We start from the raw sequence: 26,461 nt of genomic DNA, 5'->3' as shown, positions 1-26,461 counted from the left end.
GCTCTCTTCAGCACTCGGTCTGCATATCCTGGGCATTCTGAGTCCCATAACTCTGGTCGGGCATGCACCAGTGCGATGATGCCCTCGTGCGAGATATCTCTTGCCGCCATGCTGTCTTCTCCCCTTTCATCCCTCTCAACTTCCTGTGTCATTTCCCAGGTACACCTGCTGTTTAGGATGTGCTTCCGGGTGTTTTTTTTCTTCTTTCATGCTGCTGGCCGCAATTGACACAAAAGACTGCGATTACCTGCGGTTATGTGCTTATAGCTGCGCTACATCGCACCTGGACGCATACAATTCTATTTTTTCTATTCGCACCGAACCGCACGTAACGAAATCGCAGTTAAACGCTGTGTGTGAACAGGGCCATAGGAAAGCATTGTGTGCCTTTGGCTGCGGTGGAAAACTAGACAATCTGCATGTAAAAGCACCATTCTATCCGCCCGTGTGAAAGGGGCCTAAGAGCTGCAACTAAAAACCATCAAATATCAAACTATGGATCAAATCAGAAAAAGTTATACATAAAGTTGCGCTGAATATACGTGAAAGCTAAAGTGAAAAAGAGCAGAAAAACTCAGTACAAATTGTATAAAAAAACAAATGAATCAAAAAAGCACCATGTAAGAAATTTAATCAAGAAAAAAGGAGTCCTTGTAATTAAGAAATCTTAGTTCCAACTAAAAAATTACGAACAGGGAAATCAGTCCTTTTCACAAATTCGATGAGACCTTCCTGACTTTGCCACTATCGCGTCCAGATCTGAAAAAGGTCGTTAGCGCGGGCAGACAGCCCTCTGCAGGGTTCTTTTGTGTGTATTCCGTTCCGACACACTACTGAGGGAGTGAGTACATGCGGATTATTCGAAGGTTACCAGCCTGTATCGAAAAGTTGCGGGAACCCGTCGTACATCATGCTTCTCCTCTCGGTCACCATAGAGAAAGGCAAGGTGGCCGTCCGATCACTCTGAATTCCTGGAGTTATCTAGAGCTCTCCAATGAATCGTCAGATACCAAGGTTTTTCAATACGCAAACCTACAGTGAAACACAAAACGGAAAGGGGAAAAACAAAAGAGGACTCCGACAGATTTATTAAATAAAATAAATACATAGCAGACCAAAGGTATGACCGAAAAGGTCAGATTCTAACAAATAAAAAATATGCATAAAAAAACGGTTAAAAACCGGTTAAAATTAAGAACAAATATACACCCGTGCTAGGGAATATTCTAAGCGTGGTGGTATCAGCACAAACAGCCACCACGCTTAGAATATTCCCTAGCATGGGTGTATATTTGTTCTTAATTTTAACCGTTTTTTTATGCATATTTTTTATTTGTTAGAATCTGACCTTTTCGGTCATACCTTTGGTCTGCTATGTATTTATTTTATTTAATAAATCTGTCGATTGTTTAACGGTACGTTCACGATCGGAGTCCTCTTTTGTTTTTCCCCTTTCCCTCGCTCGTGGCCGGGAGGCCCGAGCGTTTTGTGTTTCACTGTAGGTTTGCGTATTGAAAAACCTTGGTATCTGACGATTCATTGGAGAGCTCTAGATAACTCCAGGAATTCAGAGTGATCGGACGGCCACCTTGCCTTTCTCTACGGTGACTGAGAGGAGAAGCAGGCCGTACGACGGGTTCCGGAACTTTTCGATCCAGGCTGTTAACCTTCGAATAATCCGCATGTACTCACGCCCTCAGTAGTGTGTCGGAACGGAATAAACACAAAAGAACCCTGCAGAGGGCTGTCTGCCCACGCTAATGACTCCGTTGGTTTGGAGTCCACCCATTGCGGTAAGAGTCAAACCTTTTTCAGATCTGGACGCGATAGTGGCAAAGTCAGGAAGGTCTCATCGAATTTGTGAAAAGGACTGATTTCCCTGTTCGTTATTTTTTAGTTGGAAACTAAGATTTCTTAATTACAAGGACTCCCTTTTTCTTGATTGAATTTCTTACATGGTGCTTTTTTGATTCATTTGTTTTTTTATATAATTTGTACTGAGTTTTACTGCTCTTTTACACTTTAGCTTTCATGTATATTCAGTGCAATTTTATGTATAACTTTTTCTAAAGGCATGATATGTATTGAAGGGAATATAGCTGCGGGTGCAATGCATGCATGCAAAAAAAAGAAGATGCAATGTGGTGGCTGTTAAGAGAAGAAGTTGCATGCTTGGTGGGTGAAGAGAGAAAAGGGAGCATGTGTGCTGGATGCTAAGTAAAGGAGGACTGCAGGCACATTTAATGTAGAGAGAAGAAGGGCTGCGGGTGTATTAGATGCTGAGAGAGGGCGTTATGCTGGTATGATAGATTCTAAAATAAGTGCTGGTGTGACATGGTTAGAGAAGGGGGATGAAGTATGGTACAAGAGAAAGGTTTAATTACGTGTGCAGAAATTCTTACAGAAGGGATGACAGGCGGCAAAAAAGCTTCTCTGCTCTCTGAGCCCCAGCTATCCTGTGGAACCTATCAGCAGGTTGAAAAGGAGAAGGCTGAAACAGCAGCATAATAGATGTTGGCAATTTATTGTATCTCCGGTAATACAAACAGGAAAAAGACCAGGGTATATGGGGAAGGAGAGTTCCTATGAATCATCCAGGCTGTCTGGCCATAATATCAGTAAGGGAAAGGGAGTTGCGTGCAGGATAGAAGCACAGCAGTCAGAGGGATGTCCCAAAATATGATTGTTTCTCAGCTTTTATAATATGAATGCAGAGAGCAGCAAGCCCTCCTAGCACACATCATTGGTGGGGCTCGGGAGTAATCTGTTGTGGGGTTCAGAAGCAGGCTGCCGCTGTTGTGTGCCTATCAGTCTCCTGTAGACTTTCCTCTTCTAAGTACAGTAAGTGGTCAAAGGGATTGCAAGATTTCTGTTGCTCAATAGGTGATGAGTGAGGATTTGTGGGAGGAGGGCTACTGGTGGCTGGTGGAAACAGGAATTTACATACAAACGAACTGGTCAATACAGCAGAAGAGGTGGGGAGCAGTGGCGGCCCGTTCATCGGCGGTGCACGGGAGCCGGCCCCCAAGCTAAAAAAAAAGGCCCTTTAAGACTGTCCAGGTGCCAGACACACGGCAATCTATGGGAAGCTGATTTGCCCGTGTTAAGGGAGGGTTCGGGGCGCAAGCACTGCGCCTGAAAAAAAACTCCCACTTCTCACTGATTTGTACGTGGCCTCCTTTCAGATTTTTAATTGGTGGCGATGGAGGAAGAATGCGCGGTGCTTTTTGCAGCCACTGCCACATCACTTCCGGTAGCCACGCTCACTGCTGTGTGGAGAGCAGTGGCGTCACTCGCTATGGCGGTTTGGAGCAGATCTTCCTCCTCATGGCTTACCTCCTTCCTGTCCTCCAGCTCCTACACATAGGCGTGCTCCAGGTGGACATCTCTCATGCTGTGACTGCCCCCAGGTAAGCATCAGACCTCTCTCTGGGAAGTCTGCAGTACTCTGGCTTCAGGGACTTGTTATGGGACTTTTCTCAGCTCTGCCGTCCTTGCTGTGTACTCAAGGAACTGACAGGTTGGCAGATTAGGGATCTCAAGAATGTGAGGAGAGAATGTGAGTCAGCAACAGCATCAGGTTTAACCCCTGCCAGGCTGAGCAGTAATTACTGCAACATCTCAGCCATATTTTTGGAGATGGTGGACAAGAGCAAGAAGGCAATGTGTAGGGGGATGGGGGCCAATTTGTACATGGAGGATGCAATACATGGTGAGGATGTGTAAAAGGAAGGCAGGCTGACTCTGCAGCGTGCAATTCCTTCAACTATACTGTGGGGTGTATTTACTAAAAACTGGAGAGTGAAAAATCTGGTACAGCTGTGCAGGGTAGCCAATCAGCTTTTAACTTAACACTAAAACATGGAAACTGGTTGGTTTCTATGCAAAGCTGCACCAGATTTTGCACTCACCAGCTTTAGCAATTCAACTACTGTAAAGCATGGGTGGAGGAATCTAATAAATTGATTAAAAAAAACTATCAGTGTATGGCCAGTTTAAGGAATTATACTCAATGGGAAAGTTAAATTGGGCTGGGAAAGCAAAACTCTAACTTAGCTAATATAGTATACAGTATATATTCATGGGGGCAGTCATTTATGCAGACTCTGCTTTCTGATCTGCAGTGCTACATAATGGATGTATTTTTTTTTAAATGTATATTTATTGAGAAAAAGTTTTCATTTGCAGAACAAAAATAATAATGCTTCCAATACATACAAACAAAATTAACATTGCAAATGTAACAGCAAAAACCGCCGCAGGCGGGATATCAAATGTTGGTATCTTGATATATAACATTGGGGGGAAAGGAAAAAGGATACACCACAGATTGGCAAATAAAGATGCATAATTAAACCAAATGCCGTAAATTATATAGGGGATGCAGGGATAGGATCCCGGGGGTAAGCCTTGGGGAGGTTTTCCTGAGGGTTCATATCTATACATTAGGGTGTTGCCTCAGGGTTTAGTGTGGAGTTGTCCCATCTATCCCATATTTTAAAAAATTTAGGTAGGGAGTCCTGTGCCAAGGCAGTCATATGTTCCATTCTGCGTATGTCTGCCATCGCGGATATCAACTGTGAGTGAGTGGGCGGGGAGGAGGACAGCCAAAGAGCAGGAATCACTCTCTTGGCAGCTAGAAGGACATATGCTGTCAGCTTCTTAGCGCTTTTAGATAGTGTCGCCACAGGCAAGCCCAGTAAATAATGCCTAGGATCCAAAGGGATATCAATCCCCAGCACAGTATGGAGCAGGGATTGGACCATAGACCAAAAGGGTACAATCAAAGGGCAACTCCAAAAAATATGATAATGAGTGCCCTCATGTCGCAGGCATCTCCAACACAGCTTAGATATAGAGGGGTCGTATTTATGCAACATTTCAGGAGTTTTGTACCAGAACATCAGTATCTTATAAGCTGTCTCTCTCTGCTCCACACACCTAGAGACTTTGGAGGTAGACATCCAGATATCCTGCCATTGAGAGATAGTTAAGGGAGTCTGTAAAACAGTGGCCCATCTCCTCATATAGAGGTGAGTTTCCATGTTGGGGGTGGTTGAATTATGAAGTATGCTATATATGGAGGATATTAGACCCTTCTGGCAAGGACCCTTGGGAGCATAAGGTTTCAAAGATACTAGGGTTGATCAAAGCCAGATCAGGGGATCTGGAATGAAAATAGTGTTTGAATTGGAGATATGAGAAAAGAAGTTGGTTCGGGATATCATACTTATTCTGAAGCTCTAGAAAGGATAGGAATTTACGGGATATTGGGTGTACCAAGTGGCGAAGTTGAAAGATACCCGAACTAAACCAGGGGAACATATTCTTCAGGGAGAGGCTGTCTGGTAGGTCTGGGTTGAAAATAACATTCAGCAGAGGTGAGCATGGAGAAGAGAGAGAGAACCTCCTGTGACATTTTTTCCATATGGATAAAGAAAATAGCATCGGCCCAAGAAGTATGCGTCTAAGCTGAACCATTGAGGAGGGCAAATCTGACCACAGCATAGAGCAAGGGTGAACAGGACTGACAACGCTCATCTCTAGTTCCGACCATCTACTGGTAGCGAAATACGACGACCAGGAGATAGCAGAAGGTGAGTCGCATAGAAATACTTCACTATATCAGGAGCTCCTAATCCCCCTTGGGACCGTGGAGCAAAGACCACGGTCTGGGCGATTCTGTGCATTTTATTTCCCCATATAAATTTGGTAAAGGCCCGTTGAATATTCCTAAGCTGAGGCATGGATATTGCAATTGGTAACGTTTCAAAGAGATATAAAAACTTAGGGAGTATGGCCATTTTTAATACATTAATCCTACCCAGGAGGGATAATGGGCAAGTTGACCAGCTTCGGAGCAAGCTATGCGTTTCCGCAATCAGAGAAACAAAGTTAGCTTCGTATAAGGAATTATATGTAGCAGTTAAATTAATGCCAAGGTACTTGAGGGAGACAGGGCACCAATGGTAGGGGAATTCATTTTTTAAAGAAGCTAGAAGTGGGGGAGGGATGTGAATGGGGAGCGCTTCAGTTTTAGTCGTGTTGACCTTATATCCCGAGAGTCTACTGAATGCATCTAGGAGTGTATGAAGTTTGGGAAGGGAGATGTGGGGTTTCGTCAAGGTGAGGAGGATGTCATCGGCAAAAAGAGACAGCTTATAGTCCTTCAACCTGAGGGAGACGCCGCTTATGTCCGGGTCATCCCTTATAGCTGCGGCCAAGGGCTCAAGGCATAATATAAACAGCAGGGGGGAGAGGGGACATCCCTGTCTAGTACCATTACTATGCGTAAAGAGCAGGGACCTATAAGATGCCAGTTGGACCTGAGACGTGGGTAGCGAGTACAAGGACTGCAGAGCTGACAGGAAAGAACCAGAAAATCCAAAACGCTGGAGTGTGGCAAACATATACGGCCATCCCCACCTGTCAAAAGCTTTTTGTGCGTCTAAACTTAAAATAATGGCAGGGCGGGATGTCTTATCGAGCAGGTCTATGAGGTCGATGATACGTCTAGTGTTGTCACCGGCTCGTCTACCCAGGACAAATCCCACCTGATCATTATGGACCAGGGCGGGAATCATCAAGGAAAGTCTATTAGCTAGAATTTTGGTAAAGATCTTATAATCGGAGTTAAGTAAAGCTATGGGTCTGTAATTGTCCGGTAGGGTAGGGGATTTACCCGGCTTCGGGATAACCGTTATGTGTGCATGTAGAAACTGGGAATGAGGTACTATTCCTTTCTGTAAAGAGGGAAAAAGATTTAGTAAATGGGGGCTGAGAGTCGGGAGGAAAGATTTATAATAGATGTAAGGAAGTCCGTCTGGTCCTGGGGATTTGTGGGACGGGAGTGCTTTTACTACCGCTGCCAATTCCTCTGGCATGACGGCAGCATTCAGGGTGTCCACCTGAGAAGAGGACAACATTGGCAATTTCAAAGAGGTACAAAAGTCATTAAAGTTTTCTTGAGAGAACACGTGATTGGGATCGGAAGTCAGGCAGTTATATAATTTTTTATAAAAAGCACCAAAAACTTTAGTCATCGTTAAGGGGCAGTAAGTCGGAGTGCCATCTGACTGCATAAGAAGATCAGGATAAGAGTGAAATGGGCGGGGTTTGAGCTTATTCACCAACATCCTATGAGGCTTGTTGGCGAACTCGTAAAATTTCTGTTTTGCCCAGAGAAGGGCTTTAGAGCATTTATGCATGTCCAGAGATTTTAACCTTTCGCGTAAGGAGGTCACTGTGCGAAGACGGGACACCGAAGGGGAGGATAAGAGCAGAGCCTCAGCTTTTTGCAATTGTGAAAGGATGTCAAGCCTCTGCGCAGCCGAGTCCCGCTTAAGGCGGGAGCCGTCAGAAATACATATTCCTCTGAAGAAGGCCTTGTGAGCCTCCCATAGGGTGGACACGTCCCGCACAGATCCTACGTTAAGTTGAAAAAAGTCAGTTAAACTTTGGGACAAATGAGCCTCAGTGACCGGGTCACGGAGAAGGAAATCATTAAGTCTCCAGTGGCAAGTCCGGGGTGTAGAAGAGGAGAGGGCGAGGTCAAGCTGAACCGAGGCATGATCCGACCATGTCATGGGGTTCAACTCCGCGGTTACTGCCGACGTCAGTAGAGGTGCCATTACAAAAATATAATCCAATCTAGAGTACATCTTATGTGGGGGGGAATAGAAAGAGAATTGCCGATGTGTAGGGTGTTTAATCCTCCAAATGTCTAGAAGGTTATGGGACCTAATGAGTTTGCGAAACGCAGTGGATTGACGTTCAGTTTTACAGGAGGGGTTACCTGAGAATAGGGTTTGTCTATCCCTCCTAGCGGACATAGTCATGTTAAAGTCCCCGCCGATGATCATGAACGGCTGGGCATATGCGCCCAGCGTATCCAAGACCCCAGTGAGGAACTGAACCTGACCCGAATTGGGGGCATAAATATTAATTATAGTAAGAGAGCGAGATAGGTAGTCACAGTCCAGGAGAATATATCTACCCTGCGGGTCAAGGAAAGAGGACTTCACCCGTAACGGACAGGTTTTTTTAATCAGTATCGCGACCCCGGCTTTACCAGAGGGGTCGGAGGCCATATAAGAAACCGGAAAATGTTTGGCAGCTAATTTTAGAGAACCCCCTGGGCGAAAGTGAGTCTCCTGGACTAGGACCACATCTGCGTTGGAGGACTTGAACTCCTTCAGAGCCAACCAACGCTTATGAACAGAGTTCCAGCCCTTAACATTATAAGTAAGTACCCTCAAAGCCATTGTGCATTAAGTAATTGGAGCTTAAAGTACCCATAATTAACATACAGTAACCAAATATACCTGTACAGACCAAGGAAATACTGGAAATCGTGGTGTATCCTAGGGATGAAAAGCAAGTGAAAACATAAAATATCAACAATGCATCTAAAGAGTGAGAAAGAAAGCATCCAAAATAAGCAAAAAATGAAAAAAAGGCAAAAAAAAAGGCCTAAAAAATTGAAAAATAAACCATAGGTAGCAGAAAAAAGGCCTGGGGGGTAAAAACCACCCAGGAGTCCGCAGCCGCAGCCGCAGAACAAAAGAAGGCACATCAGGGGTTCCAGCTCATCTGGAGAGACCCCGCCACCTTCCAGCAAAAGTTACAAGCAATAGGAACAATATACCATAGTCCCAGTCAACCAAAAATGGGGAGAAAAGAAAAGTCACAACCTATAACTAAGGGTGCGGACATCCCCTGTCAAAGGGGGGGGGGGGGGAAGAAAAAACATGGTGAAATAGGGGCCGAGGTCGAGTCCAACCAGACCCGACATTTGAGATTTCTCTTCAAGGAGGCATTCTGGGATGCAAGTTACGCTGGGGAGTAGAGAAGGATTTCTGCGATTTCTGGCGAGCTGGAGTCCAAATCCGTGCCGGGATAGACGTGGGTCTGGGCGTCGTTGGAAGCGGGATGGGGTCTTCATCTGGCAGAGGTGGTAAACCCAAATTGCGTATGAAAGCTTCACTTTCCTGAAGATCCCTCATGGAGTATTGAGTCCCATCTTTAGAAGCCGAGAGACGAAAGGGGAAACCCCAGCGATACGGGAACTGGGGATTTTGCAGATGGGTAGTTACAGGACGAAAGCTGCGACGTTTGGCCAAGGTTATAGGGGATAAGTCGCTGAAAATTTGTATCTTGGCCCCTTTAAATTCCAGACGTGACTTGTTACGGGTGGCCATGGTCAGCGCTTCTTTGCTGTCGTAGTAGTGGAAGCGTACAATGATGTCTCTAGGGTTGGCCCCAGCCGGGGGCTTTGGGGCTAGAGATCTGTGGGCCCTATCCAATCTCCAATCTATGTCTGGAATTTTAGGGGCGACAACATTGAAGAGGCTGAGTAGGTATGGTTTAATCTCCCCCTCACTAACCGTCTCAGGGACTCCTCTGATGCGTAGGTTTTGGTGGCGTTCCCTGTTCTCCAGGTCCTCCTGTTGAGATTGGAGCTGCGAGACGGATTGCTTCAAACCGGCGTTGTCTTCTTCCAAGACGTGTACATATTGCAGTAAATCGTCAAATTTGGTTTCCAGGACGTCAGTCCATTCCCCAATCTGAGCAAGCTCCCCCCGCAATTCATGGGCGAGTTTACCCATTTCCTTAGAGACATTGCTGGTCAAGTCCTGCAGGAGAGCTCGCAGTTTATCATCAAGTATTTCGACGGTAACAGGGGCGGACATCGTGTCCAAGTGGCTCCTGGACAGAGGACTTGGGTTATCTGGTGCGGACAATTGGGAAGCCACTTGTGCATATGTAGAAGAGCCTGGGGTTGGAACAGGGGAGGCCGGCCTGCTTAGAAAGCGATCTAGAGTCTGTGAGGGCCGCAGATCAGGAGACAGCGACTGAGGGAGGTGTTTCGGTCCGTACTTCACCATGAGGCGTTGGGACTAGGCATATATTCAGTTACACGTGGAGCTCCCCATGTGGAAGTAGTGACTGTAAGCGGTAGGGGAGCATTGGAAGGCGGTTAGGACTCGCAAAAAGTGATCACATGTCTGTCAAGCAGAGGGACCCGGGGTGTGACCCCGAAGTAGAATGTAGCAGGTTAGAGAGCCAGTGGGGGGGGAGTCCAAGAAACACTGCCACACTAAGTTACAGGGAGAGTCGAGGCACTAATCAGGATGTAGATTGGGCAGAAGTAGGCCTCAGGAGGATGGAAGAAGGGACCGGGTGCACCAAGATGGCCGCCGGTGGGGCCTAGGCTATACAAAGGACTCAAAGAAATGGTTGGTCCAGGCGGGCAGCTATCCAGGGGGGGGACAGGCTGTGCAGAAACTGGGGTACTGTCCTCGTTGAAGGATTATGCGGGACAGCTGTCAGAGGAGGTGTGCAGGTAAACTGCAGTAGGCCTCAGGTGTACCAAGATGGCCGCCGGGTCTCACCTCTTAGCGCTGGCTCTCCTCCAGGCCCTAAACGAATGAACTGCAGCCCCCTGTCCCCAGCGGGGGGGTCCCATGAGCCCAGTGGAGGGTGATGTCCTGGATTCCGGCTCGGGATGTGTCCCACGAGGCGCCGTTCGGAGGTTCTGCGATGCGGAGTAGGCCGCAAGATGGCAGCGGAGACCGGCCTGTCTCGCCTCCGCGGCCCTGTGCTTGGTCTCGGCGGTGGATCGGCCGAAAATAATGGCTCCGTCCGGAGCTGGGATGTTCCCCTGGCTGGATGGAGGATCCGGCGGGGCGAAAAAACGCCCGACGAACGAGGATGGACGGGGATGCTGAGAGGCCTCGGCGGAGCTCAGCCTTGGCACGTCCGTCCACCTCGACTTCCGGTCATGCCCCTAATGGATGTATTTTACTGCTCCTTCTCACAATACAATATTAATCAAAGAACACATTTGAGTTATTTATTAATAGGGTACAGACTGCTTACTGATTGAGTCCACCAACTCAGATACTTACCTTCTCCATGAACACTAAAAAAGAGAACCTTTCCTTATTTAGAAAGGTTGGGGAGCAGGAATGCCAGTCTTCTTGCCATCCTATCTAATAATTCCTGTAATTTGAGGCTTTTGTAAACTGTTTATTATATATACAACCACATAACCTATGTATATTCAAATATTAGGCTTGATAAGGTCTGGAATCATTCCTTAATCATCCTTGATTGTTGTGGGAATATTGTAGGGACTGTTGCGTGACCATTGTATGTTTCATTTTGGAGGGCCTTCTTTGACTTTCAATGCAATGAGCAAATGTTAGGCTCACTCTCAGTCAATATAATACCAGTATTCTTATAAGCATGTTGATGTATTTGACTGTTTTTTTTTTTAAGTTGTGTTGATGTATCGTGTGTCCTGTGTCTGCTTGTGTTATGCATGCTTAGTTGAGATATAATTATATGAAGGTGCAATATCTGACAACATTGTCATCTTTCACTACAACACTGTTGGATGTTTTTTTTTTTTTTTTATGAAGTATGATCTTATTTTTTATATTAATAAACAGTTGTCACAATGTAATTGTGCTATCTCCCATATACTGATTCTTCCCACACACGATAGTGGTTTGGGATTTTCTCATTTAAAAAAAAAGAAAAATGGATGGAAAAGCTCACTGCACTAGTTAAGTGTTCTCTTTGCTTTGACTTGGTATTATTGGTATAAGCTTTTAAATTGCATATTTAATGTTTCTAAATAACAATTGTGAAAACTTTAATCAAGTTTACTTTAAACGGAGTGCTAATCAAAAGTGGAATTTCCACATATCCACCCACATTTGCCACCTTTCAGGGGGGGAGGGGGGAACGGGTACTTATTTTTGACAGGTACCTGTCCCCACTTTTGGGAGACGGGGCCGCGTGGCACTGTTGTTCTATCAAAATAGCCAATTCATCGAGATCTCCAATCATGTCACTTCCTGTTACTGTACAGCATCAGTAATTGGAGATTTAGATGACTTGCTATTTTAACACAACACCGGCAACCATATACACTCCAGTACACAAGCTTATGAGTGGACATTGTTAGTCCGCTATTCAAAAATATTGGCAAAGGTCAGCCCCAATTAATCAGAAATTATATGGTACCAACATCCCTAAATTTGAAAAATGAAAAAACTTGGAGATACGGGACTTTAGAGGTACAACCATGAGAAATTACTCAAATCTACTTATATAAAAAACAAATTATTTATTTGAAAAATTGATAAAAGGTTAAAGATTGTTAGTCCACTGCGATAGTAACCAACAAAGTGGCCGTCTCTGAGGTGGCGACAACTTTTTCCTCGTAGCCGCTATTGTGTCAAAACAGCAAAGTACTTGTGTATCGGCGTGTACACGCGTGTAGTGTGAAAACAGCAACTCGTCTAAATCTCCAATTACTGATGATTTACAGTAACCAGAAGTGACGTGATTAGAGATCTCCATAAATTGGCTTTTTTGACAGAACACGTCTCTTGGAAGTTCGGCCTCCTCCTCCTTCCTCCGCTGCTGGACCAATTAAAAAGCGCAGCATGCTTCATGCATGCGCAGTAGGGAACCGGCTGTGAAGCAGGATTTGTTGCTGGGTTCCCTTACCAGGAATGGCGGCGGTTGCACCCGACATCTGATCCGAAGGTTGGCTGGGGTGCCAACATCGTGGGCTCCCTGGACAGGTAAGTGTCCAATGTCTATATATTACAAGTTAGCAGCTGCAGTAATTGTATTTTGCCCTCTGTGTCTGTGTGTGACATTATCCTTCCTTTTCACAATTGGCCAGAATGATTGTTTTATTATATTTTATTATTTATTTATTTTTATTCCAACTTTACATGGTCTAATGGCACAAGTGCCCATTTGCTGCCTGTGAAGTGTAACGATTGCCAACTGACTGTGCATTGCTACAATTGCACATTTGTTTTGCTCTAAATTGTCCCAATTGCCTAATTGTTTCTCTCTTATTGCCAAGACTGCCTGTTTGTTGACCAATTATTGTAACAATTGGCTGCCCATGTATTGTCAGGACAGCACTGTTTTTTTTTAAGCAAACCATATTACTATAATTTATTATCCTGCAGGTCTTTTACTATCAAACAACCTGCTATTATCCCCTTGTTTCGGTGTGGTTTGCTATGTGCACTGCTATTAAGTGGAATAGTGTAATCCAGTTTAAGTAGACTGCACAATAACTAGCACGGAGCCACTAAGAGCCCCCTCTAATGGCTAATAGACACATCATTTTTCCATAATGCTGCACAAAAAAAGTCTGTGTAATGACAATGGCAATAAAAACAACCCTTGTGATAGAGAAAAAAATTTGAAAAGTGAAATTTAAGTAGAACTATAGCAAAGCCTTTTTTTTTTCATTTTGGATAGAACAAGCAAGGGTTCTAAACCCTGTCAGATTCTTTTGCCATTCAGTCCCATTGCGGTGATTTCTATTCACTTTCTGTCCCTTAGCCAAACAGGAAGTGAGAAGAAATCCCTGCAAATTAAGGAAATTCCTTGGGGACCCTCATGTCACCAGAACCAGTGTGCCAATTGGAAAATTTACCCTCTATTACTTTTCTGGGTACAACCCAAAATGTGTTCTTTTCTTTTATGTTCACTTTCAATGATCATGGTAAACAGGACAAATAGAGAGGGTGAATCTCCTTATTGGGGGCACAGACAGCAATAAAACCTGACAAGCATTCTAATCCCTCTCCACTCTATCCAAAACAAAAAAAAAAAAAAAAAATACTTTTAGTGAGAAGTATTGGTAAAGCCTGCAGTGAGAACCGGCAATCACAAAAGTATATACTGTATGACTGTGAACTCTGAACAGCAATAAGTGATATGCAATGGTATGAAATGGACATGGAGAGAGCCTCTGAATGTTCAGAAGAACTAAAAGTAGGACAAATGTTTTCTACAAATCATCCTCATTGAGTGAATTGAGATCTGGGCTGAATTCCAGTAAAAACAAATCACTTTTCTGACAGAGGCACCCACAAAAAAAAAGACAAACCTCTAATAACAGCATAGGACAAGCACTGCTCATTTTACAGTGACCTTGAGCAGACACATTGTGGGAGATTTACTAAAACTGGAACACTCAGAATCTGGTGCAGTTGTGCATGGTAGCTAATCATCTTCAAACTTCAGCTTATTCAATTAGGCTTTGACAAAAAAACCTGGAAGCTGATTGGTTTCCATGCAGAGCTGCACCAGATTTTGCAGTTTTAATAAATATCCCCCAATATGAATGCACAGGAAATTTATATTTGCAGGCATGTATATTTACTGGTTATCTAAAGACTCCCTATTGCCACCACCTCCCACCCCCTTAAATAATCCTGTATGTTTTTTTTTTCCCTACCCGGTGAAGCAAATTAGATTTATCAAAGTTAGCTTTCTGGGACCCTTGCAGGTGCCTGTATCTGGGTGCAGTGAATTGTTCACCACGCACTCACATTTGCCTATGCCAGCTGGTCCCCTTGCACTGACATCAGTCCTCATCTGGATCCTATAAAGAACCTACCACTGGACAAGCATTAGTAATGTAGCGCTGGCTCCTGATGAGCATGCGCTATATGTTTTTGATAGTTAATATTCGTGAAACCACAGTTGGGTTTTACTAAATTATGATTTCAGTACCAGTCCAGCTGGGTTGCACTGGGTTCTCCTTGGCCACAGGTGTCGCTGTCACCACCGGCAAATGGTATAACGCAGTTTAGCTGGGTGTATTGAGTGCTAGGTTTTCTCGGAACCAGCCCAGTGGGAGTGTTCTCTTGACTGACATTATGTGCTACAGGGTTCTGTGCCAGAGGATTTTTCTGTCTGTTTGGTTCTGGTCCTCCTAACCAGCCCCCTCGGCCCTCCTGGCCTGGGGTGCGGTTCCATGCATTTCCAAGTGTCGAGACTGAATAGTCAGAGGCAAAGCAACTGCAGGGACATGCCTGAATGGATATCGAGGCCTGGTGATTCAAGGTTGGTCCGGTGCCATCTCATCTAAGGAGAGGCCCAGCAACTGAAGAAGCATCCAGGGAGGACTCTTCGGGAGAAGGCTATGCACAAGGCTGGCTTCTGTGAAGGAGCCTGGAGGCTCAGTTGAAGGACACTTCATGGATCCACACTCATACGGTATCGCCGGACCGGCTGAGAGATACTGGTACCGTATGATAGCTCTATAAATTTGTCTACATCCCTCAGTTACACTCAAGTCTGTGTCAGAGACTTTTTTTCTCAAGTATTTTACACTCAAGTCTGTGGCAGAGACTTTACTTTACTTAACACCTTACCGGCTGCTAGGCCTAGTGAGAGGAGGTCTATCCGGGGGTTGTGAAAATCCAGCTGTGAAACGGTTATTCTCTGGATTTCTTCTATAAAGACTTTCCATTTTTGACAGTCTAAAGTACCTGAACTTGCTCCTAACCCTCTACCCTAAAGATTCTGTTTCTACTTCAAATAAATAACCAAAAAGAAGATTAAGTGTTAGTTTCTACATTTCTGTGGGCCATCTGCCACGGGAAACCCTAGACAGAGACAAGGTCTAGAAGGTAACGGTAAGCCCAGTAAAACCAGCAGCTCCTTCGGGGGTCAGTGCTACAGTAAGTATACACATAATATAGACAATGATATGGACACCATAAGGAGCACCTCCTGGATGTAAATAATCGAGAAGAGGTGGCTTGAGACTGAAGCATCACATGAACATGATTTAGGTAAGTAGCAAGGGCATTTTTTTTTCAGGGCAGCAATCAATTAGACAGGGGTGGCGAGGGGTTAATATTTTCCTGGAGATGGGATTTAATGTATTTAGGCATTTCTGTGTCCATATACCATTTCTAAAGTCTTAGATGTTGACTGAGCTGTGTTTTAAACATAATTAGTAGTTTTTATTCCTGATCACATTTTATGTAACTATCTTTTGTTTCTAAGAAACAATGCATAAGCACCTGCATATAACCCAGCTCTATAATAAGGATTTGGTCACCAGAGAACCAAATCTGTATAAGCCACGTGAACATGTGCACTTCTATTCAGCTGCTGTAATGAAAATCCTTCCAACAGCGATAGGGATCCTTGAGCAATAATGCTCTTATTATGTATACCTGTTGGTGCAGGCCTTTCAACCTTCAATGTTAACTATGAACCTTGCCACCACGGATAGTTGCAGATCGTTGTGTTAGCTTTCAGAAGCTGTGTCTGTATTATTGGTTTCCATAACTTGGACTAATGAGACAAAGTCAAGAAGACTTTTCAGTACTGGTATATGATTTTTTTTCCTATAATTTATACTCATTTTATTGTCCTCTTTGAAGGTGTAAACCTTGAAATGTTGGTTTCTCTAATGTTATTGCAGAAGAGACTTCTGCAGTCATGAAAGCCTGACTTTTTAATCAATTTAATTTACCAACCAACTACTACTTAACTCTTTATCTTTCTTAAATTAGTAGTTCTTTTTCCAGACAAAGCATATCCGATATGCATACCAGACTCAATAGTCACGCAAATAGGCTGTCACTTGCTAATGAATTTTCACTTAGCTTAGTGAATGACTTGAAATCTGCTAAAAAAAAAAAATTAAATCATGTACAAGATAAGATACTGTTTTTTTTAATAGTTTGTTACCCCAGCGCTTCATATTATTGATATGTGCCTGCTGTGCCATGTACTTGTATGAGAAAGTATGCCGTTCTCTTTTTGTATTGCTTCCCTGAAATGCCTGGTGTTCCTGCCAGTCCCCTTGCTTTCCTATTAAAAACTGATCAAACTAAGCAGGAAAGCACAGTGTGGTCAGTTCTCTAGCTATGCTGGGAACTCAGTGTACTCTCCTCCAATAACCAGACTTGCCCTGACACACCCCGCTGCACAGCCATTTACTGGGAAGCTCAGTGTGCTGCTGCTTCTCCTCCCCCAGCTCTTATGCAGCTGAGAACAGAGGGAATGCGATCACTTATAAAAAGGGAATGGAGGCATTTATTATGTGTTTTTATAGCTATACAAAAATGTTTTGCCTTTCATTTCTATTTTAAACTGTTTTACACGGTAATAATTTACAATCACTTTAACTTTCCTTGCATGTGATTGGGTATTCTTTGCAAAGGACATTTTCACCACATTGACTAAAGTGAAAATTCCTTTAAAAATTGAAAATTCCCCTGCAAAGGGAACAACCTCCTTGCCTTTTGTAAATCAACCTAATTGTACATGGATATACAAGAAATACTTAAAGTGGAGGGCCACCTTGAAAAACAAAAGTACATTAAAAATTAGCAAAAAATCCGAAAAAAAATGTTTTTTTTTTTTTAAACTTACCAGAAATGTCTGTTGCTAGGCATATCATCCTAATCTGCCTCTTCCTCCTCTGCGGTGAAGTTCTGTCTTCTCTCCTCCGTGCAGTGTTTTCTGGGTAATGGGTCGCGCTGTGTTCTGGGAACTGTGTTGTCCCAGAACACAGCGCACCCCATTCACAAAGCGATGCGCGACTCGCGTATGCACAGTAGGAAATGGGCAGTGAAGCCGCAAAGCTCCACTGCCTGTTTCCAGCGCTGGGACCCGAGAGCCGAGGGACGGGTCAGCCTCGGGCGGCCAACATTGCAGGTGCCCTGGACAGGTAAGTCTGCTTATTAAAAGTCAATGTTTGCAGCTGCTGACTTTTAAAAATTTTTTTTTAAAGCTGGCCCTCCTCTTTAAATACATATGTTAGTGTCAGGGCTAAAGTCCTGCAGGAATGGATAGGAATGGCATTCCTGTTCCCATTAGCAGCCACATCATGCAGTACTGGCCTCAAGTATGCATGCTGTGGCAAGCAGTGTGGGTGTGCAGGAAGGGGAGGGCATCCATGCCAATGGGGGGTGGTCCGCTCCGGATGCCACACATTGGGGGGTGCCATCCCAGCACGCCTGTCCTCCCCTCCCTCGATCCTCCTCCTCCAGCAGCCGCTGTAACAAAGTCCCGCCTCCAGTGATAGGCGGAACACTGATCCAATGCCAGCAAATGGGACCTTGTAACAGTGGTCGCTGGAGGAGGAGGACCGAGGGAGGGGAGGAGAGGTGCGCCAGGACATTCAAATCTAAGATCCTGACACTAATAGGGCTGCATTGCTGGGCACTGGTAAGGTTGCATTGCTGGGCACTGGTAAGGTTGCATTGCTGGGCACTGGTGAGGCTGCATTGTCGGGCACTGGTAAGGCTGCTTTGCTGGGCACTGATCAGGCTACATTTGATGAGCACTGGCTAGGCTGCATTTGATGGGCACTGCCTAGGCTGCATTTGATGGGCACTGGTAAGGCTGCATTGCTAGGCACTGGTAAGTCTGCATTGATTGGCACTGATGAGGTTGCATTTGCTGGGCACTGGTAAGGCTGCATTGATGGGCACTGGTAAGGCTGCATTGATGGGCACTGATCAGGCTGCATTTGATGGGCACTGGTAAGGCTGCAATGATGGGCACTGATCAGGCTGCATTTGATGAGCACTGAGGAGTGAGCGTCCCAGGGTCTGGGCCCCACTTTATACAATCATTATAAGCAGCCTGAGGATAGGGGCCCTGGGCCGGCACACTCAGCACTCCTAGCCTCACTCCTCTGCACAGGCCCACACATGTGTGCGGACATCTTGGGGCAGAAGGGACCACACATATCGGAGCCTGCATAGAAGCATAGTGCAGAAGGGGCCCCCCAGTCATTGCAACATGTGACAACAATATCACACATTGTGGTGTTTTTTTTGTTAGTATAACAGGTTAAATTATTTTGTTGTTACATCTGTTCTATATTTATTTGTTAAATGCATGTGAATATTGGAGGTGTCCTCGTACACTGGCACTTTACAATAAATTCTGCACTTTATTTGTTAAAAAAATAGTATGTGTGTGTATGTATATGTATATACAGTGCCTTGCGAAAGTATTCGCCCCCCTTGAACTTTTCAACCTTTTGCCACATTTCAGGCTTCAAACATAAAGATATAAAATTTAATTTTTTTGTGAAGAATCGCCAACAAGTGGGACACAATTGTGAAGTGGAACAAAATCTATTGGATTTTTGAAACTTTTTTAACTAATAAAAAAATGAAAAGTGGGGCGTGCAAAATTATTCGGCCCCCTTGCGTTAATACTTTGTAGAGCCACCTTTTGCTGCGATTACAGCTGCAAGTCGCTTGGGGTATGTCTCTATCAGTTTTGCACATCGAGAGACTGAAATTCTTGCCCATTCTTCCTTGCAAAACAGCTCGAGCTCAGTGAGGTTGGATGGAGAGCGTTTGTGAACAGCAGTTTTCAGCTCTTTCCACAGATTCTCGATTGGATTCAGGTCTGGACTTTGACTTGGCCATTCTAACACCTGGATACGTTTATTTGTGAACCATTCCTTTGTAGATTTTGCTGTATGTTTGGGATCATTGTCTTGTTGGAAGATAAATCTCCGTCCCAGTTTCAAGTCTTTTGCAGACTCCAACAGGTTTTCATCCAGAATGGTCCTGTATTTGGCTGCATCCATCTTCCCCTCAATTTTAACCATCTTCCCTGTCCCTGCTGAAGAAAAGCAGGCCAAAACCATGATGCTGCCACCACCATGTTTGACAGTGGGGATGGTGTGTTGAGGGTGATGAGCTGTGTTGCTTTTACGCCAAACATATCGTTTTGCATTGTGGGCAAAAAGTTCGATTTTGGTTTCATCTGACCAGAGCACCTTCTTCCACATGTTTGGTGTGTCTCCCAGGTGGCTTGGGGCAAACTTTAGATGATACTTTTTATGGATATCTTTGAGAAATGTCTTTCTTCTTGCCACTCTCCCATAAAGGCCAGATTTGTGCAGTGTACGACTGATTGTTGTCCTATGGACAGACTCTCCCACCTCAGCTGTAGTTCTCTGCAGTTCATCCAGAGTGATCATGGGCCTCTTGGCTGCATCTCTGATCAGTCTTCTCCTTGTCTGAGCTGAAAGTTTAGAGGGACGGCCAGGTCTTGGTAGATTTGCAGTAGTCTGATACTCCTTCCATTTCAAAATGATCGCTTGCACAGTGCTCCTTGGGATGTTTAAAGCTTGGGAAATCTTTTTGTATCCAAATCCGGCTTTAAACTTCTCCACAACAGTATTACGGACCTGCCTGGTGTGTTCTTTGGTCTTCATGATGCTCTCTGCGCTTTCAACAGAACCCTATGACTATCAAGGAGCAGGTGCATTTATACAGAGACTTGATTACACACAGGTGGATTCTATTTATCACCATCAGTCATTTAGGACAACATTGGATCATTCAGAGATCCTCGCTGAACTTCTGGAGTGAGTTTGCTGCACTGAAAGTAAAGGGGCCGAATAATGTTGCACGCACCACTTTTCAGTTTTTTATTTGCTAAAAAAGTTTAAATTATCCAATTGATTTCGTTCCACTTCACAATTTCTGTCCCACTTGTTGGTGATTCTTCACAAAAAATAAAAATTTTATATATTTATGTTTGAAGCCTGAAATGTGGCAAAAGGTTGAAAAGTTCAAGGGGGCCGAATACTTTCGCAAGGCACTGTATATATATACACACACAGTATCACATTCCGAATGTCCCAAGTTTTCAAGATCAGATCCTTAAATTTCTTCACCTCCTCCACCTTCCTCAGCCAATGTGTTAAGCAGATGCCTCAGCAATGACTTTCTATATGTGTTAGTTGGGATGTTTGAGTGGTGTAGAAGGAAGAATGCCACGTCGTCTGGGATGTTGCATTCTGTGAACTTCTGGGATATGTAACATACCTCTCCCCAAAACTCTTTTAATCTGGGACAGGACCAAAAGATATGAAGGAGCGTTCCCTTCTCCTCGTCACAGCGCCAGCACCTATCTGATGAAGAGGGAAAGCATCTCTGCAACTTGGAGGGCGCCATGTACCAGTGTGTAAGTAGCTTAAAATTGGTCCTGAACTTTTGTGCAGCGGGATGATTTAAGGGAGAGGGAGATGATATGTTGTGTTTGTGCCGTGGATAACTTGTATCCCAGGTCTCTCTCCCATGTGGCTAAGCAAGGTAATTGTGGTTGTTCTTTCGCAGTATTGAGCAGGGCATATGTTTTGGATAATATGTGGGTTAGGGGTCCTGCATCTGAACAAAGGTCCTCAAATGTCGTTTGCTGATGAGTGAAGTCCTGCGGGCCCGGCAGCGAATGGAGAAAGTGGTGGAGTCGTACCGCCTTCCAGAAAGGAAGCCAAAGGGCTCCTGTCTGGTCAGTCATCTCCGAAATAGATGGCCACTTCCCATCTGTAACAAATTTGGCTGCGTGGTCATGTCCAGACTCTCTGAGAGAGGAGTATTCTGTAGAATGTAAACCCGGTTCGAAGATAGGGTTGCCAAGTATTGGAAACAGAGGGGAGCGCTTGGATGTAAGGAGGTGAAACCCAACAGGGGGTGCGATGTCAATTCAGCAGGCAGATTGTCAAAACACCACAGGGCCCCTTTTAGGGGGATGTTAGTTTGAGGCTGTTCAACCCGTACCCAGAGTTTGTAAGTCTCCAGTCGCCAGTCAAGTACACGGCCCAGGTGGGAGGCTAAGTAGTATTGATGGATATTAGGTAGCGCTAGTCTGCCGTAAAATTTGGGAAGCATCCGTTCAGAGCATCGGAGCCTGGGTTTTTTATGCACCCATACAAGCCTAGTAAAAAGGCTTGAAAAATGAGGGAGGTATCTAAATGGGCAACTGTCACTGTCAGGGAAGGTGTTGACACTAGGGGGCGATCAAGGGGTTAAATGTGTGTTCCCTGGGTGTGTTCTACCTATGGGGGGATAGGACTGACTAGAAGAAGAGACATATCGTTTTTCCTACTTAGTAGGACCAAACGATATGTCTCTTCTCTCCTGACAGAAAAGGGATTTATGTGTTTACACATACAAATCCCTGTTCCTGCTCTCGTGCACGCGATCGTGCATGGCCAGTGGCAATCATGCTGGCAGTCCTTTCACATCGAGATCCCCGCCGTGCAGTGCCTACTATCGCCCTTAAAGGTAAAGACGTATCCGTCGCTTGGGGTATGTCTCTATCAGTTTTGCACATCAAGAGACTGAAATTCTTGCCCATTCTTCCTTGCAAAACAGCTCGAGCTCAGTGAGGTTGGATGGAGAGCGTTTGTGAACAGCAGTTTTCAGCTCTTTCCACAGATTCTCGATTGGAATCAGGTCTGGACTTTGACTTGGCCATTCTAACACCTGGATACGTTTATTTGTGAACCATTCCTTTGTAGATTTTGCTGTATGTTTGGGATCATTGTCTTGTTGGAAGATAAATCTCCGTCCCAGTTTCAAGTCTTTTGCAGACTCCAACAGGTTTTCATCCAGAATGGTCCTGTATTTGGCTGCATCCATCTTCCCCTCAACTTTAACCATCTTCCCTGTCCCTGCTGAAGAAAAGCAGGCCAAAACCATGATGCTGCCACCACCATGTTTGACAGTGGGGATGGTGTGTTGAGGGTGATGAGCTGTGTTGCTTTTACGCCAAACATATCGTTTTGCATTGTGGGCAAAAAGTTCGATTTTGGTTTCATCTGACCAGAGCACCTTCTTCCACATGTTTGGTGTGTCTCCCAGGTGGCTTGGGGCAAACTTTAGATGATACTTTTTATGGATATCTTTGAGAAATGGCTTTCTTCTTGCCACTCTCCCATAAAGGCCAGATTTGTGCAGTGTACGACTGATTGTTGTCCTATGGACAGACTCTCCCACCTCAGCTGTAGTTCTCTGCAGTTCATCCAGAGTGATCATGGGCCTCTTGGCTGCATCTCTTATCAGTCTTCTCCTTGTCTGAGCTGAAAGTTTAGAGGGACGGCCAGGTCTTGGTAGATTTGCAGTAGTCTGATACTCCTTCCATTTCAAAATGATCGCTTGCACAGTGCTCCTTGGGATGTTTAAAGCTTGGGAAATCTTTTTGTATCCAAATCCGGCTTTAAACTTCTCCACAACAGTATTACGGACCTGCCTGGTGTGTTCTTTGGTCTTCATGATGCTCTCTGTGCTTTCAACAGAACCCTATGACTATCAAGGAGCAGGTGCATTTATACAGAGACTTGATTACACACAGGTGGATTCTATTTATCACCATCAGTCATTTAGGACAACATTGGATCATTCAGAGATCCTCGCTGAACTTCTGGAGTGAGTTTGCTGCACTGAAAGTAAAGGGGCCGAATAATGTTGCACGCACCACTTTTCAGTTTTTTATTTGCTAAAAAAGTTTAAATTATCCAATTGATTTCGTTCCACTTCACAATTTCTGTCCCACTTGTTGGTGATTCTTCACAAAAAATAAAAATTTTATATATTTATGTTTGAAGCCTGAAATGTGGCAAAAGGTTGAAAAGTTCAAGGGGGCCGAATACTTTCGCAAGGCACTGTATATATATACACACACAGTATCACATTCCGAATGTCCCAAGTTTTCAAGATCAGATCCTTAAATTTCTTCACCTCCTCCACCTTCCTCAGCCAATGTGTTAAGCAGATGCCTCAGCAATGACTTCCTATATGTGTTAGTTGGGATGTTTGAGTGGTGTAGAAGGAAGAATGCCACGTCGTCTGGGATGTTGTATTCTGTGAACTTCTGGGATATGTAACATACCTCTCCCCAAAACTCTTTTAATCTGGGACAGGACCAAAAGATATGAAGGAGCGTTCCCTTCTCCTCGTCACAGCGCCAGCACCTATCTGATGAAGAGGGAAAGCATCTCTGCAACTTGGAGGGCGCCATGTACCAGTGTGTAAGTAGCTTAAAATTGGTCCTGAAATTTTGTGCAGCGGGATGATTTAAGGGAGAGGGAGATGATATGTTGTGTTTGTGCCGTGGATAACTTGTATCCCAGGTCTCTCTCCCATGTGGCTAAGCAAGGTAATTGTGGTTGTTCTTTCGCAGTATTGAGCAGGGCATATGTTTGGGATAATATGTGGGTTAGGGGTCCTGCATCTGAACAAAGGTCCTCAAATGTCGTTTGCTGATGCGTGAAGTCCTGCGGGCCCGGCAGCGAATGGAGAAAGTGGTGGAGTCGTACCGCCTTCCAGAAAGGAAGCCAAAGGGCTCCTGTCTGGTCAGTCATCTCCGAAATAGATGGCCACTTCCCATCTGTAACAAATTTGGCTGCGTGGTCATGTCCAGACTCTCTGAGAGAGGAGTATTCTGTAGAATGTAAACCCGGTTCGAAGATAGGGTTGCCAAGTATTGGAAACAGAGGGGAGCGCTTGGATGTAAGGAAAGCATGTTTGGCGGTCGTATGACTGTGCCTTAAGGTGAAACCCAACAGGGGGTGCGATGTCAATTCAGCAGGCAGATTGTCAAAACACCACAGGGCCCCTTTTAGGGGGATGTTAGTTTGAGGCTGTTCAACCCGTACCCAGAGTTTGTAAGTCTCCAGTCGCCAGTCAAGTACACGGCCCAGGTGGGAGGCTAAGTAGTATTGATGGATATTAGGTAGCGCTAGTCTGCCGTAAAATTTGGGAAGCATCAGTTCAGAGCATCGGAGCCTGGGTTTTTTATGCACCCATACAAGCCTAGTAAAAAGGCTTGAAAAATGAGGGAGGTATCTAAATGGGCAACTGTCACTGTCAGGGAAGGTGTTGACACTAGGGGGCGATCAAGGGGTTAAATGTGTGTTCCCTGGGTGTGTTCTACCTATGGGGGGATAGGACTGACTAGAAGAAGAGACATATCGTTTTTCCTACTTAGTAGGACCAAACGATATGTCTCTTCTCTCCTGACAGAAAAGGGATTTATGTGTTTACACATACAAATCCCTGTTCCTGCTCTCGTGCACGCGATCGTGCATGGCCAGTGGCAATCATGCTGGCAGTTCTTTCACATCGAGATCCCCGCCGTGCAGTGCCTACTATCGCCCTTAAAGGTAAAGACGTATCCGTACGGCGATTCGCTGGAAGAACCACTTTTCCATGCGTCGGTTCTTGATCCTGCTCGATTTCCTGATATGACATATAAAGAGGAGGGAAGAAGACGAGCCACAATGGCCACTAGTACCAAAGTTGCCAGTCCCATGGGGTTGGAGTTGTGCCACTTATGATGAAGATCCTTTGTATAAGTATGAGGAATGATGTTTGCACATCAAAGGTGACACAATGGTATATGAGTATTATTGTTAATATGTAATTTTTCTGTTTATCTTCATTAAAAAGAATTGAGAATACTGTGCATGATGATGATGATGATGATTTGTGCCCATGTGTGACTAAACAAAGTGAACCTAAATACAAAGTATGCAGTCACAGTTGTAGATCTTTATCTTGAAGACAAGGATAATTTGCACAAATATTGGCGTCTGATGCTGTTTAGAAAATATCTTCTATATCAGTAACAGATTATATTAAATCAATATGCCTTCCTGTACTGTAACTTGGATGGGGATACAGGCCCTAAGTAGTTTTAATATTTATTATGTGTCTTCAAACAAAAGCTTTATCTGCTGGTGTGTGTAGATGATAGGGGCACTTTTAAAAGACTTCCCTCGTGTTCATTTTCTGTTTAACGGCTTAGGGGAATAGCACCCACTGTGGTGCTGAGTGTTTAAACATGCACAGTGACTTTTCTCTGTATCTGATTAAAATGAAGAATTGCTCATTAGCCTTATCTATTATACTCTGTAATTAGCTAACCTTAGTAATAAAGCATGTTATTTGTGACAATAGTAGGGTAATGCAATTTTTGTAATCAAGGCCAATGATATAAGTGCAACAATGCATCAGCTTAAAAACTCTATTATTTAATTTTTATTTTTCAGAAAAGGCCCTGGATAATGTACTGTTGAATATGATTGGAAATGTTACCCTATGATATGCTTCATGATATGCTTCACATAGGTAAGATGTATATGATTTATTGTTTTATGTATCTGATGTGCCGTAGATTTGCCCAGTCAGCACATGGCTGTCACAACGTTTTGCAGGAGAGTGCTATTTTAGGTTGTCTGCATGTCCTATTCATTTGTAAAATCTGATTGGGAGCTGTCACATCAAGAATCTAATTGGACCACTTGGCATATGCAATTAGAGAGTTTTTGCAGGAACAAGATGCTTACACGGCTTTTAGCCTTTAAATGTTTCATTTTTTTTTCCTCTTTACATGCCCTATCACAAGTAATTGATGTGGGCTAACTGGATTATTGAAGTGTTATGATGGATTGTCTAATTCATTTTTGGTTGTCTTACAAGTCATCTGAGGAGAGCTAAAGTAACGGAAGACAGCAGACACAGGATGCATTAGAATCAATGTTTGTACAAGCATATTTAAGTAATGATTTACATTGGAAATGGAAGCACAGAAGTTACACTGGCCTCTCTGTTGTGCAAAACCAATTGCTTATGATTGCATGCTAAGCCACATACTGTACACACATTATATATACACTATATGGCCAAAAAGGTGACCATCATACCTTGACGAGTCTGTTGAAACTCCTATTCCAAAACCATTCACATGTATATGGCGTGTTCTTACCCCTCGCCCTCACTTATAATTGGATTTTGCAGCAAGGAGCACATGAAAGGGCGACGCATGTCAATCAAAACCAAAGAAA

The sequence above is a fragment of the Lithobates pipiens genome, unplaced genomic scaffold, assembly GCF_037356315.1.
Source record: "Lithobates pipiens isolate NorthernLeopardFrog02 unplaced genomic scaffold, aLitPip1_a1.2 Scaffold_3, whole genome shotgun sequence".
NCBI lineage: Eukaryota > Metazoa > Chordata > Amphibia > Anura > Ranidae > Lithobates > Lithobates pipiens.
The sequence above is the reverse complement of the archived record's forward strand: the minus strand, read 5'-3'. Positions refer to the sequence as shown.